Genomic DNA, 15,651 nt, shown 5'->3' on the forward strand with positions numbered 1-15,651 from the left:
TCACTGGTAATTGGTTCTGCACAGAACTTCCTCTTGATTGAACTGGGCTGGTTGTGATGTCATCACAACAATATTCCACAGTAAATATGGCCAATTTATTAAATAATAATAATAATAATATGGCCAATTTAAAGCAGACCAGCTTCCAAGATTGTCAAAATCACAGTGACTGACTAGTTATTTATCAACATACACAGTTAGAAGATTGCTGAAGTAATCTAACTAAAGAGATTCAAATCTGCTTCCGTGCTAAAACAGAGAGAGAATGTCTACACACTTTATATTCATTATATTCACAGTTCACACATACCTTTGATGAGGCAGCCATCTTTGGTTTCGGATACTACTGGAAAACTGTATTGGTTCAACTTCGTTTGAAGTTTGTCTAACAGCTTTATTGTTTGTGTCTGCATTCAACAACATTACACAAGCACAATATGCCCTGTGTTTTACACCTTTTTAAAGCAGTATATTGCATTCAACACTGTGACTTGAAGAGGTAAGGGTTAAAGTTATTTCCTCATCCCCAATTATAGGACAGAAAGCAATATTTGTTCACTATCCTACTTTTTCTGATTCTGCTAACTTTATATTATATCAGTCTTGTCTTACTGTGAATTCAGTCAAATTTCCCTCTTGAAAGAAGAATAACACAAAACCCACATAGGTTTTAAAAACTGTGATTTTACTTGATAAGCTTGATAAAATTGTGCAAACAGTTTAGCTTGATAACATTGTGCAAACAGTATATGGTCATTCTACAACTATCATATAAGTCATATCATGCAAGTTATAACTACTTACATAAACATCTGGACTTGTGTATACTGGTGTCATGCCAAATTTGGACTCCCTATATCCTTATGTTTAGGGGTAGGTGTAGGAATGGGCTTTAGCGTTAGGGAACAATGATGGTTAGGGTTAGGGGTGGACTTTAGGGATAAGGGCCAATCAGGTAGCAGGGAGTCAGAATTTGGCAGGGAGTCAAATTTTGGCACAACACCAGAACATATGGTTCAACACGCGTCTACAAAAACACAGAATGGCAGTGACAGCCAGCGTGCCCTCTTCCACTTTCATTCATTTCTTGCTTGTTTTATTCAGTTTCAGGGGCGTTTATAGATCAGTGGTTATGGACCAATCAGACATCTGCATATTTTAACTTTTCTTAGTGCAAAGGGCAAAATGGCACATTTGTACATTTAAATGAATATCAGATGCTAAAACTACATTGACTTATAGTCCTTACCAGTAATATACTTTAACGTCCGTTGTTGTTTATGCTTGAGGACTTGCTATCAGCTGTTGTCACTGCATAATTAACGAGGTACATCTGTGCAGGTTTTGGGGTCTGTTTGGGGGTGTTTTTAATTAACATTTAAAATTATTGAGGGTTATAGTTACATTTTAAGTTTCGTTTAATGTTATGTAATTTTATGTATAACATGTTGAGTTAGTTGTGATACTGTTTGACATAAGTACAGTTTATATAAAGCTTTTTGAAGCTGAGAATCAAGTGAATCAATTAATTCAGTAAATGATTTGGTAAATGTTTGTTTCAAAGCACTTATTCCACCACACACTAGCGACACCTGCTGGTGAAATCACTTAACTTGACAAGTGTGATGTACGCTTAAAAGCATGTTTCAAAGCTTTATGAAGCGTATTTCTAAAGCACTTATAACTTGTTAAAGTTTGCTGATGCCAGACCTTGTCATTATTTTTTATAAAGATAGGAAAGCAATGACTTAAAGCAGCTAGTAGTTGTTCCTTATCAGTCAATTCCCATGCTATACTGCTATTAATGCATGTGCCAGAAGTGCGCATATTTTTATGTCAGCCGAAATTCCGTTGAGGTGTAGGTGCCTGCCTTCCCTCAAACAACATACTTACAGTATTGGCCAACACAGTACTCTCCATGGTTCTGAAGGTGACTCTTGTGCTCCACGGGGGACTGATCTGGGTTGGGGACACCACACAGCTTTCAGAAATGCCCTAATTGGCCAGATCCCTTTGTGCAGACCAAGTTAAAAGAAGCCATAGTTGTTTTTATTTAAATGTTTTCATTTGAAGAGAATTGATTGACCTCCACTTGCGTTTTACACCCCTGAAGCCACCAGCCCCTCTGCATCTTTTTCCATGTTTCCTCTTAACCACTCTTCAGTTTAAATTAATAATTCCCCCTAAAATGAAAACTATTGATCATTTACTCACCCTCAGGTTGTTCCAAATGTATGTGACTTGCTTGCAGGGATCACAAAAAGAGACAGATTGCAGCCGCATTCACCATTCACTTTCATTGTATGGAAAAAAGATGCAATGAAAAAGTGAATGGTGTCTGAGGCTTACAGTCTGCCTAACATCTCCTTTTGTGTTGCACGGAAGAAAGAAAGTCATACAGGTTTGGAAAAACATGAGGGGGAGTAAATAAAGAGAGAATTTTCCTTTTTGGGTGAACTTTCCCTTTAAGGTTCATCTCCTCCTCAGACATCAGGTCTATTAAAATATCAGATACTGTGGTTGGGCTTGCATCCATGTTGTTGTAGCTCGGGAATGTGTGATGCCGAGAACATGTTAAGCCTGGTTCATTAGGATTACACTGTATATATATGTGTGCTTCCTGTCTGTTCTTCTGCCTGTAGGTTATGTTCCTGGAGCAGGGTTGTGTGGTTATCATTAATCCTATTGATTCTTATTCTGAGCCTCAAGTGCAGTTTTCAGGTGATCACATAAATATTTTCATGTGATCACATTAAAAATATATTTTCATATTTTCATGCCCCCATGTGTGCATGCAAGTGATTAACGTATTCACATGTGAAATGTATGTGTTTTCTGTAAGAGGTAGTGACAATAATTTTTCTAATTACCAAAACAACAGGTAAATGCAACTGGAGTTTTCATTAAAAACAGCATGAAACCGCACAGGCAGGTAAATTTAGTCACAAGAATTGTAGTTAAAATTCACTATTTTATAGATATTTATGAACACCTAACACCACTATTACATCTAAACCTAACTAATAATATAACAACAATATAAAAGACATAACAAGCAGATACAAGTACAGTCACAATAATTTATTCCAAAAATGACCTAAAAAAATAAAAAAAAAAAAAAAAAATAAAACACTATAAAAGTATTACAAATAACTCATGCTCCTTTCAAAGTCCTCCAAAGTTATACGATAGCTACATGTGAGGAACAGAGAGAAACTGAATTTTTAACCCATTTAATCACAATTTTTTTCCATCTATGTGGGCACACGTATTTTACTCCTTGGATAGCCCAATTAAACAAACTATATGCCTTTTCCATTTTTTTTTAGAAAACTAAGTGATGACATTTATTTTTGATCAGAACTGTAACTATACAGTCCCCCTCGTGCCACCAAAACAGCGGCAACCTGCATCTCAGAATAGCATTCCGAGATGATATTCTTCTCACCACAATTGTACAGAGCAGTTATCTGAGTTATCGTAGACTTTGTAAGCTCGAACTAGTCTGGCCATTCTCTGTTGACCTCTCTCATCAGCAAGGGATTTCCATCCAAAGAACTGCTGCTGACTGGATGATTTTTGGTTTTGGCACCATTCGGAGTAAATTCTAGTAACTGTTGTGTGTGAAAATCCCAGGAGATCAGCAGTTACAAAAATACTCAGACCAGCCCGTCTGGCACCAACAATCATCCATACAATTATCTAATCAGCCAATTGTGTGTCAGCAGGGCAGTGCATAAAATCATGCAGATAAGGGTCATATATATATATATATGCACACACACACACACACACTACCAGTCAAAAGTTTAGGGTCACTTACTCATTCTTTATTATTATTATTTTTCACATTTAAGGATAATAGTAGTCATCAAAACTATGGAAGAACAGAAATGGAACAATAGGAATTGTGTTGTGACTAACAAAATCCAAAATAAGTCAAAACTGTGTTATATTTTAGCATCTTCAAAGTAGTCACCCTTTGCCTAGAATTTGCAGAAATGTACTCTTGACATTTTCTCAACCAACTTCTTGAGGTATCACTCTGGGATGCTTTTTAAACAGTATTGTTTCCATCAATACTGGGCACTTATTGGCTGCTTTTCTTAATTATTTGGTCCATGTCATCCATTTCAAAAACTTTTTTTTATTTTTATAAAATTTTAATTTTGTAATTAAATAAATTAATATGTTGGCACAATTATATTTTTGTCTACAAAAATAATTTCAAACATTTAAGCATACGCCTTCAGATCATATCTCTAACACCTGTCTCTCATTATAGTGATGGCGCAGACATTCTCTGTTGACCTCTCTCATCAACAAAGCATTTCCATCTGCAGAACTGCCGCTCACTGGATGTTTTCTTTTTTTGGCACCATCCTGAGTAAATTCTAGAGACTGTTGTGCATGAAAATCCCAGGAGATCAGCAGTTACAGAAATACTCAAACCAGCCCGCCTGGCACCAACAATCATGCCACGGTTGAAATCACTGAGATCACATTTTTCCCCATTCTGATGGTTGATGTGAACATTAACTGAAAGCTCCTGACCTGACCTGCATGATTTTATATATTTCATTGGTGCCACACGATTGGCTCATTAGATAATCGCATGAATAAGTAGGTGTACAGGTCTGGTGTACCTAAAGTGCTCAGTGAGTGTATATATACAGTATTTACCAACAAGCAACGGTGGGAGAAAAGCAAATGATTAACAAAAAATAACTACATATTTCTATTCACTTAAATTTTGTTTCATTTATTGCAACAATATTTTGAAATCTGCAATTTTATAATATGATTAAAATAGTTGCCTGTTTAAAAATAAGGCTCTCTATTTTCCCACTGCTAACAATTGAGACTGCTTACACATTTACTTGTCCTGTGAGCATGATTTATTTGAGCCAGAGCAATCTTATTAATACATCAATTATATACCTTTAAACATTATACTGTATGTAGAAAATATGGTAATTGTAAGTGAGTGCTTCCTTTTTTGGAGCTTTGAAATGGACATCATCTCTCAGAGGGACACAGTGAAATGAAATGGCTCTGTTCATGTTACTATTTACACCACTTACGTAAAATTGTTCACAAGACAGAATACACATTCATTTATAATTAACAACTCTGTGTAAAAAAACATCAACAACACTCTCTTGAAATTTCAAACATAATTTCTGTCACATCTGTAACTGGTGATCATTAAATAAAGACTTAAATTTAGATCTGTTTTGGAACATCCTTGGAAGATCTTCCTTTGTGTTCTACGGCGATCATAATAAAAAATGTAAATAAGAAAATGATTACAGGATTTTCAATTCATTTTATTTTAATATGTAGCCTTGGGAAGCCCTGCACTACATTGTTTGTCATTGAAAATCCTGTTTCAAGTGAAAATAGTTAAATGGTTTGTGAATGGTGTTTCATGCTGTCTTAAATGACACTTTATTTCATTTTTAAGTATTTCATACTTACTGTACAGTCTGATATAGTCAGTGTGGTACTGTAAGGATGCAATTACTTCTAAAAAGAGAGTCCTACTTTTTCCATTTCTTTGACCAAGTGAATTTGTGACCCCCAACAGAAATACAGTCTGAATGTTCTGAGATTTCTTTTGTGATTGTGTATGCATTAATGTTCCAAAGTCTGTTCATATGTTGTTTATTCCAGAATAGTGGGTATGTATAAGAAAACAATGTATGTGCAAATGTACATGGCCTGATCTAAATACAGATGGGAACCCATCACATTGAAAATAATAGATTGAAAATAAGACCAGAGCTCTAAGGTCTTTTCCTGTCTGCAGAGCTTGGAATGACCTCTTCACTCTTCTCTTTACTTGACTGACACCAATGAGCTTTCCCAGCTTCATAACACTCACACACAACTGAGGCATTACCAAAACCTCATCTCCCTGAAGCTCCACTTGTGTTCAGATAGCTCAAATGAGGGCTTTGATGCCCGACTGTTGAATGAGGTTGAGAGAAGAGGGAATAAAGAAAAAAGTACAGGGTGTGTTGAAAGTAATAAAAGATGCGTCTGACGAGAGACTAATAATCTTACTGGGTTGCAGCGGTTTAAATAAGCTGTCCTTGCTTTGTGGAAATGTTGACATACCTTTGCGCCACTTTTGTGTGTGGTATTTCAGCACAAAAACCTTTCTTATTCACTAACCACCCACAATTCAGTAAACCAGTCCATTGCGAATAAAGACAGAGTGAATAACAACTTGAATTTCGGTCTGTTCATCATACAAAGTGATTATATCCCTTCACAAGACTTGGAATATGCTGCATTGGTTGGCTCATTTAGCATCGCAATGAAGACACATGAGAACATCAAAGACGGTTTAGCAGGAATGGAATGGCACAAAATCCACTTATATGGACAAACTCCATGTCCAGAAGCAGTAACGTGTCATAGGAATGATGAAACTTTAGATGCTGCTGAACAAATTTGCAGCAAATTTTTCGCTCATTATTTTTCCACATGCAAATGAGCTTTTGATTCGCCACAAATGTTTGCCAGAAGTTTGCTGCTCTTCACCGGTAGTGCCCTCTTGTGCACCCTGATAATCAGTTTGAGGCCCCTGGATCTCTTAATGCATTTTATTTTAAAAGCACATTTAAAATGAAATCATAAATCCATTTGATTAGAAATAGATTGTAGCCTAATGTTATAAATTGAAGTCCCCCTTCAAAAGTCAGGTTGCATAAGATTGTTTGGCCTGGTCTTTGTTCTTGAAATGAAATTAGGGCAGTGTGACCTGGTCTGGCCTCTGCTTCTGTAAACAACATTTATTCTCTATAAGAGGCCATGATGTCCTTGAAAGCCTGAATTTTAACCATTAGAGTGTCCTTCAAATCACTGTGCAACTGGGCTATTTGAGTTTCTTCAAGATTTGATAAAAGCACTATGAAAATTCACACAAAATCCATGTACACTTGTGCCAGCACATGTGTATATGCATAACTGTATAGAGGGGGATGTGAGTGTCTTCAAACTTATTAACAATTTTCAGCAAAGTGTGTCCTTGGGTGGCAATATATGACAAATTTTAAAGAAAAAGTGATTTCACAATGAAACCACACTGGCTGATTTTTATTCTCTCCTCCGCTGGTAAGTAGGACAGCATTTGGGCCATGTCATGACTGCCCACAATCAATGAATACTGTTAAGAAGAACTCTCCAAAGTAGTCAAATACTTTGCCTTAAAAGATTTACAAATATGCTGCTTTAAAAAGAAGGTTAACCATTTGACATGCATTTTTATTTAGAATTTTGTTTCCATACCACAGGATACACTCTTAACTAAAGGAGAAGTTAAGATAATACTATATTACTATAGTACAATATTTTATATTAGTATAACTATACTATTATATTGTATTATTGTATTATAATATATTATATATGCTGCTATACTAAATAGCTTTTTTCTGGCTTAAAATTAACACTCTGCAGGGAAAAGTGTTTATAGTATATAAACTGAAATCACTCAACTTCTTCATCTTGCCTTGTTCACGTGAACTCCATTGTCTTCAGTCCTGTTGGTAGTTACTCAATTGCTTTGCTACTTATTTTCATAACTTTTCTCAACTTTGTCGCATCTCTGGACATGCCCATATTATGTCACCAAAACATTGTAAATTGCCAGCTCTCACTGAAAATGATTGAGGTCAGATCACTTTGTTGATGCAAGATGCTGGCAGTGTAAATGCCCCTTTAGTACTAGTAGTTTTGGTAGTTGTGGGGGGTATTAGCAGCAACAGTAGTAGCAGTCGTAGCGGTTCTGTTTATATGCAATTATGGCCAGACAATTTTTTACTTTTTTAACTACTACGTAGGCCCGCCTTTTGAGTGCAAACTTTCAGTGCCCTCCAATTAATGTCATTATGCTTGTGGTAGTCCATTATGCTTATAGCTTAGCATTCAGCTAAAATCATAAAGTACTAATATGGAATCAAATCAAAAGTAATTTCCAGAGAGAATGTGATAATGGTATTGACATTGAGTATTGGACAGGTTTGGAGGGGTGTCAGCGGCTTGCAACATCCCTTCAATATCTATAAAAAAGCCCTGATCATCAACGTTAGTTGATATTAGCCAAAATCAATCTTTGCCCCTGAATTTCAGCTAAAACATTAACAACTCTTCCTAATTTATCTTTACTTTGTTTGAGACATATGAATTGTAGATGCTTACTTATCAGTATAATGACTCCCCTGCTCTTACTTGAGCCAGCACAAAAGAAAACATGTCCACCCCATATCTTCCCAAATTTGTCAGCTTCCTGCGGGGAAAGATGCTTTCTTGAAGAAACACTACATCATATTTCTTATGTTTAAGAAAAGAAATAACCTTCCTTCTTTTTACGGGGTGCCCCAACCCATTCACATTCCATGTGGAGAGAGCCAATCCACTCATATTAACATCTGACATTTTAACATATTAGAAAAAATAGATTGTGTGTCAAAAACAAAATGATAAAGACCACATTTCAACATTAGTGCAACAGTCAAACCCCGAACTTCCCCCAGAACCAAAAAACAAAAAAAAAACAAAAAAAAAACAAAACAGAAAAATGAAAAACGTGCGCTTTAACCCCACGCACGACAACAGTCCGTGTATGCCTACGAGAGTCCCCGCAACAACTTTGCCGTCGGATTGCTCAAGTCCGGTGCTTCTGTACAAATTTTGTGAGACAGAATAACACAACAGAAAGTAATCTATAAAACAAACTCCATCCAATAGGCAGAATAAACACAAAGAACATGTAGATTCATTCACAAAACTGTCTCGAAGGTGTGTTCCTCCACAAAAAAAACTCCAGCCTCTAGCGGAACCAGCACACACATACACACACACACACACACACAAAAGCCGTTCAGTTTCCTCGGACAGTCAAACAAATGTTCAATGAGCCTGCTGTTTCATAAGTGCAGCAGATGACCTAATCCTTCCAAAGTCTTGCAAAAAATACTCCACAAAACAAACTCCAGCCAATAGGAGGCATACACACAAAGAACGAGCAGATTCATCCACAACTGTCCTGAAGGGTGTTATTCCACTAAACAAGCTCCAGCCGCTAGGCAGAACCAACAGAAAAAGAAACAAAGGCTCCCAGCTTCCTCGGACAGTCAAGCGTATGTACAGCGAGTCAAGCTCACTTGGGGGGCAACGTGATAAACACCAAATGGTTTACTCACCCCATTGTCTCTACGAAAGACAATGCTTGATGTGGGCATGTAAATATTTTGTGGCCATCCTTAGTATATATTCTCAGTTTGGCCAGAAACATCAGAGCAAAAGCGATCCTCTGTCGATGCAAGAGTTTCTTGAAGGAGTGTTACTACACAAAACAAACTCCAGCCGCTAGGTGGAACCAACACGAAAAGAAACAAAATGGCGCCCAACTTCCTCAGACAGTCAAGTGTATGTACAGCGAGTCAAGCTTACTTGGGGGGCAACGTGATAAACACCAAATGGCTTACTCACCCCATTGTCTCTATGAAAGACAATGCTTGTTGTGGGCATGTAAATATTTTGCGGCCATCCTTAGTATCTATTCTCAGTTTGGCCGGAAACATCAGAGCAAAAGCGATCTTCCGTTGATGTAAGAGTTTCTTGCATTCCTTGAATCGATCACGTTTCTCTCAAGTTGAATTCACAAAGTCTGGGAACAAGAAAATGCTGTGGTTTTTCCAAGAGAGCTTTCCTTTGCTCCTTGCCACGCGTGACATGAGATCTTTATCGGATGATCCCAGAAATTTGGCCAGAATTGATCGGGGCCTGTCTCCCTCAGCGGTTCTGTGAGCTGGGACTCTGTGAGCTCGCTCGATTTCCATCTTATGGCCTGTTATGTTGAGCAGACTCGGGAAGAGCTCGTCTAGGAATTTCACCATATCTCGGCCTTCCTCATGCTCAGGAATTCCAATAATTCGGATGTTGTTTCGCCAATTACGTTTCTCCAAATCCTCCAGTTTTTCCAAAACGCACTCCGAATCTGCCTTGGTTGCTAGCGGATTAGCAGCTAATTCCCTCTCTGATGACTCTAGATAATTGACCCATCTCTCGACGTCCCCAATTCATGTAACCAACTCAGATAATTTCGCCTCCATTTTTAATTATTTAAATATAATTATTTAATCATTGTATATTGCATATTTTTTGTATTTTAGGGCCTTTGTTGTCAAATATGTGATTAATTGCAATTTACTCGATTAATTAATTGGCATGTCATGTTGGTCATACCTTAATTCAAAAGTTTAATCGATTGACAGCCCTAGCAATAAGAATAAAGCCCTGACACATGCTTTCTGAAGTTAAAAAAGGGCAATTTATTTGTTCAACAGCATCTAAAGTTTCATCATTCCTATGACACATTACTGCTTCTGGACATGGAGTTTGTCCATATAAGTGGATTTTGTGCCCTTCCATTCCTGCTAAACCGTCTTTGATGTATGCAATCTTATAAAACAGAACCATTCTCGGTCATGCTCATAGCGCGTTTGACCTTTTATAAGAGCGAGTCATCGCCTATCTTCAGCCTGGCACACAGCTTCCAGACTAAGTGAGAAAAAGAGCCAATGTTCCCTGCCGCCTCTCTCATTATAACAACACAGCACTGGGAATTAATAACACATACTACTGAACCAGGAAACCCCCGGTGAACTGTGCTGCTGGCAGGCCAGATGTTTGAGATGGGCTTAAATTGTTTTGTGTGGGAAGATGAGTAGGAGGAACACTGTACAGAAGCTTCCTTGGTTTTGGTTTAGATCTGTATTTGTATGTTTGTTTACTCACAATGGTGATTTTTGTACTCATCCTGGATGTCTCAACTGAGTGAAAAATGTGAGATTACATCCATAACATGCCAACGCGAATATGTCACACGAGAGACCGCATGAACTCCGCCCTCTTGTGAATGCGCATACGGCTGCAGACCGGAAGCGATGGTTTATAGTTAAAAAGTACGTAAATATTATTTATAAATATTGTTTTTTTAAAGCAATCGTTTCACTTTAGAAGACATTAATTTAACCAGTGGAGCCGTATGAATGACATTTATGCTGACTGTCTGTGATTTTTGGATCTTCAGATCACAATCCACTTGCATTTTAGGACCTGCTGAGCTAAGATATTTTTCTATTTTTCTTCAAATGTGTTCTGCTTAAGAAAGAAAGTCATACACATCTTGGATGGCATGAGGGTGACTAAATGATGAGACAATTTTAATTTTTCTGTGAATTATCCCTTTTAGCTAAACTGAAAGAAAGTAGCAAGTTACACTACAAGCTACATGCCAAAAGTAGCTTACTACATTTAAACTACTATTTGTTTTTCAACCACACGCACGGAGCATATTGTCATAGACAAAGCATTTAAAAGACTTATTCATATGTTGTTTATCAAAGCCATGGTATAGTATAGTAAAGTGTAATACCATATACAGTATGGTGCAACATAAAATGAACAGTATGTTCATGAAACAATCATGTACATTCATATTTATACATGCTACCTATTCAAACCGACAAGTTCAATATGCAAAATCATGATTTATTTTTCCATATTTATACTACTATCTGTACAAATGCATACAGTATCTCTGCACATACTTTCCTTTGCCCATTCCTGTATATAATGACTCTACGTAAATATACTGTTATGTACTAGGTAGGGCTGCACAATTAATCGATAAACTAATCGCAATAACGATTACGGCTGCCACGATTATGTAATCGTGAAAACTGACGATTACAGCGTTCAGTTTAATTCTGCTCGTGTTGCATCAATGGATTCTATTTACAACGTGTTTTTGCAGCGGTTGAGTATTCTAACCAATAACTAACATGTCCGTTGAGCAATGAAACCACAATGGTGAATCAGAGCTGCTTAAATTAGTCCTCCATCGTATCAGTAATGACAGCTGATCCTAATGCAGAAGTTTTAAACCGTTTGAATGCCCAGATGCTTGCTTAATGTTTTACCTCTGTTCGTGGTGGCACACGGAAATTAATACTGAAGAAACATCACCTGACACTTGAAAAGAAGCTGTAGAACAAGATTTGGATTCATTGCATATTGCACCATTCGCTTTGAATGTAGATGTTAAATACACTGCAAATGAGCAACACGACAAAACTAAAACGCTCCCGTTCTAATCAAGGCATAGACACGGTGTAAATAATTGATTTATTTTGCTGATTAGACAGCTTTGTTTTTAATGAGAGCATTCGCGAGAGTGTAGAACTTTGTGAGGAGTGTCATTGAGCTCGCGTCGAAATGCAGGTCTCAAACAGTGTAAACCTGCAGTGAGTGACAGCGGTCATTGTAATTGGAGAGTTTGTCATGTTGCTCGATTTCTGTGTACAATTTATTAAAAATGTAATAACAGTTTTGTTTTGTCATGTTAATAAGTAGGCCAATGTGAATTTGATTTGTACAAAATAGCAATAAAGTAATTCAGCTTAACTGTTCTATGTTTGTTTTGAAGGTGTAGCCAACATAAAGAATATGGCATAAATAGTATATTTCAGGAATCACCGTTTTGTTATCATGTCTGCTCTAATAAGACCCATTTGCCATGCAGCTTGTATTAGTAGATTTAACATTTTCACGAATCGCACAAACTCCGATCGCAAATGACTGTTTTTCATTTCCAAAGTGTACCCACTGAAGCCAAAAATTATCTAACGATGATCTTACATGAACAAGATCACCATTGAAGATCTAATGGGATGAATGGTCCCGTCTCGCCACTAAAGGGCTCACTGAACGCAGTAAGTAACTTGGTCAATTTAAATTGGCTGTTAATAAGTTTGAATATTGAATATGTCATATTATTTACTGTACGTGGACTAATAATTTAAGCAGTAATTTAGCAATAATTTAATTTATTCTATACCATAGATATCCATTTAAAATCATTTCCCTGCCTGTCACTCACTCGACATTGTGTCGATGTAGTGACAATAGGGGTTCAATCTTGAGAGCCCCAATCACCTTTGCTTAAAATAGAAAAGGCCAATGAAAATTGGCGAGTGGAATTTGCATGTCACTCTCCGACCCGGACATACGGGTATAAAAGGAGATGGCATGCATCACTCGGTGGCGTGCATTTTCTTCGGAGCCGAATGCATGTGTGTTCGTCCTCTCACTCTTTGCTACGCTATTGGATTCTTACGCCGCATATCAGTGGTCACCCTCACACGGTTGAGTGCTGTGTTTCCCCTGGGCGCTTCGGTAGCCTGAGTCTGCAGGTGCTAAAAGAGTATATTAGAAAGAGTATATTTTCTTCTAAAAGAGCTCGCGCAAACGCTTGGCGTCTTTTTAAAGATGTCCTTCCACATTTGCGCTACTGGATGTGGTTGTTATCTCTCCCCTCCGGATACCCATGAAATCTGCCTCGAGTGTCTGGGGCACCAGCACTGCGAGGTGGTTTTCGTGGAAGGGTTATGTTCTCATTGCGAGAACATGCTCATGAGAACGTTGCGGTTGCGGTGCCTTTCTTCCCGGAAGAGCACGAAGAGCTAAAGAAGTCGTGGAAGGCACCTTTTACTGCCTGTACACGCTTCACGGGTTCGTCCACTCTGACTACCCTTGATGGTGGAGCGGCTAAGGGATATATCGAGCTTCCCCAGGTAGAGCGCGCTGTAGCTGTGCATTTATGCCTGCAGGGCGCAGCCACCTGGTGCGACCGACCAAGGCTCCCTTCCAAGGCCCGTAAGTTCTCTTCCTCTTTTATGACGAAGGCTTACAAGGCCGCGGGTCAGGCCGCTTCCGCCATGCATGCCATTGCCATCCTGCAGGTCCACCAGGCCAAGGTGCTAAAAGACCTGCATGATGGTAGGACCGACCCAGGGCTGATGCAGGAACTGCGCACTGTGACCGAGCGCGCCCTGGAGCGGACGATGTCCACGCTTGTGGTCCAAGAGCGGCACATGTGGCTCAACCTTGTGGAGATGCGTGACGCAGAGAAAGTCCGCTTTCTTGATGCGCCCATCTCCCAAGGGGGGCTTTTTGGTGACACCATCGAGGATTTCGCCCATCAGTTCTCGACAGTGAAAAAGCAGACCGAGGCAATTAAACACATCCTGCCATGGCATGATCTGGCTGCATTCAGGCCACCGAGGTCCCGCACCCCATCTGCTTCTCGCCAGAGCCATTCCCCTGCGGTGCCAGCCCTGGCTCCTGTTCCATCGGAGCCCGCAAGCCAGCCTCAGAGAAAAAGATCCTCCTGCGGGAAGTCAGCTCCACCTGCCCATCAGTCGGCCCCCAAGAACCCCAGATGGGCTTCGAGGCAGTCCTGACATGGCCCGCCCAGGGATGAGGTGACCGCTCCTGACCGGTCTGGCCCGGGACATCTCTCCAGCCCCACCATCGCCCCTGGGCCAGTGTGTGGTGAGTATGACATCGCCGAGTGCCCTCTGGGTCTCGGCACCCACATGGTCAAATAGCAGTTTCCTCATTCCCTGGGCCAGAGCACTCGCAACGGCCGGGCGCTGGAAGTCTTTCCGGTCAATCAGGCAAATGCAAGTACTTCCCGTTCCACCATTCTCCATTGAGAAACAGCCGGCGAACAGGTAAGTGTGCTGGTCTCTGGGGCCGCTCACCCACCCCAGTCACCAGCTACCATTGCGGGCTTGTGGAGCAGCACGTCCCCCCTGGGCTGTCTTCCAGGTGGGGCGCCTGCTCTGCCTTGCCACAAACCACCCTGCCCGGGCATGGTAAGTCCAGTCGTCCCCCTGGTACCACTGTCACAGGGGTTAGAGCTCTCAAGCCCCTCATGGCTTCAGTGGCGTCCTCTCCACTATGGTGCAGGGCGAGGGTGTCTCCGTCCTTCGGGCGGAAGTTGCCACACTTCTGGTGAAGGGAGCAATAGAGCCCGTCCCTGTAGCCAAGTTGTACAAGGGCTTCTACAGCCCTTATTTTAACCTACGCATAGATCCGGGTTCGACACGAGTGTTACGCGGTAACAGCAGGTAGACCGGGTGGCCGGTTTGGTGTACCGATTGCATTGCGCCTTTCCCCTTTTTCAAAGGTGATAATGTGCGCTTTTTGTCCACAACAGTTCCCCAGACGATGAACTCGGCAGAGGAGTAACGCCACCAGGCCCAGTACTCCTGGTATTCCCCTTTTCAGGTGAGCCCGTGTGCTTGGGCTCAGTGCTCCATGCATGGTGATTCCCCTTTGGTAATCCTGTATGATGAGTTTCCACTATTCGGTTTCCCCCTTGTGTTGCCCCTCGTCAGAGCTTTCTCTGTCTCAGCCACTGTGCTGCATACCCTCTCTATAGATAGGCTGCTCCTGTGGTATCATTCCATATGTGTACTTCCCCGTTGGTAAGTCTATGTGAGGTATGCTCCACATGTTAACCTCCCTCCAGCAGGATGTGGTCTCCATAGTGCTCTCCTTCCTGGAGAGGGAAGAGCACTTCCCAGCACCATTCTAGAAAGTGCTTGGCGGGAGATTGATTAACAGCAAATTAATAAAGGCACCGCCAGTAGCCTACTTGGGTAAGTGCCTTCTCCCCCCTTAACGGGACTACGGAGATGCCTTACCTAACTCGCGGGAAGGTCACGACATGGCTGAGCGCTCACTGCGAGGCATGCAGCAGCTTGTCCGTGTCCACTCTTCCGT

Source organism: Myxocyprinus asiaticus, chromosome 21, assembly GCF_019703515.2.
Source record: "Myxocyprinus asiaticus isolate MX2 ecotype Aquarium Trade chromosome 21, UBuf_Myxa_2, whole genome shotgun sequence".
Taxonomy (NCBI): domain Eukaryota; kingdom Metazoa; phylum Chordata; class Actinopteri; order Cypriniformes; family Catostomidae; genus Myxocyprinus; species Myxocyprinus asiaticus.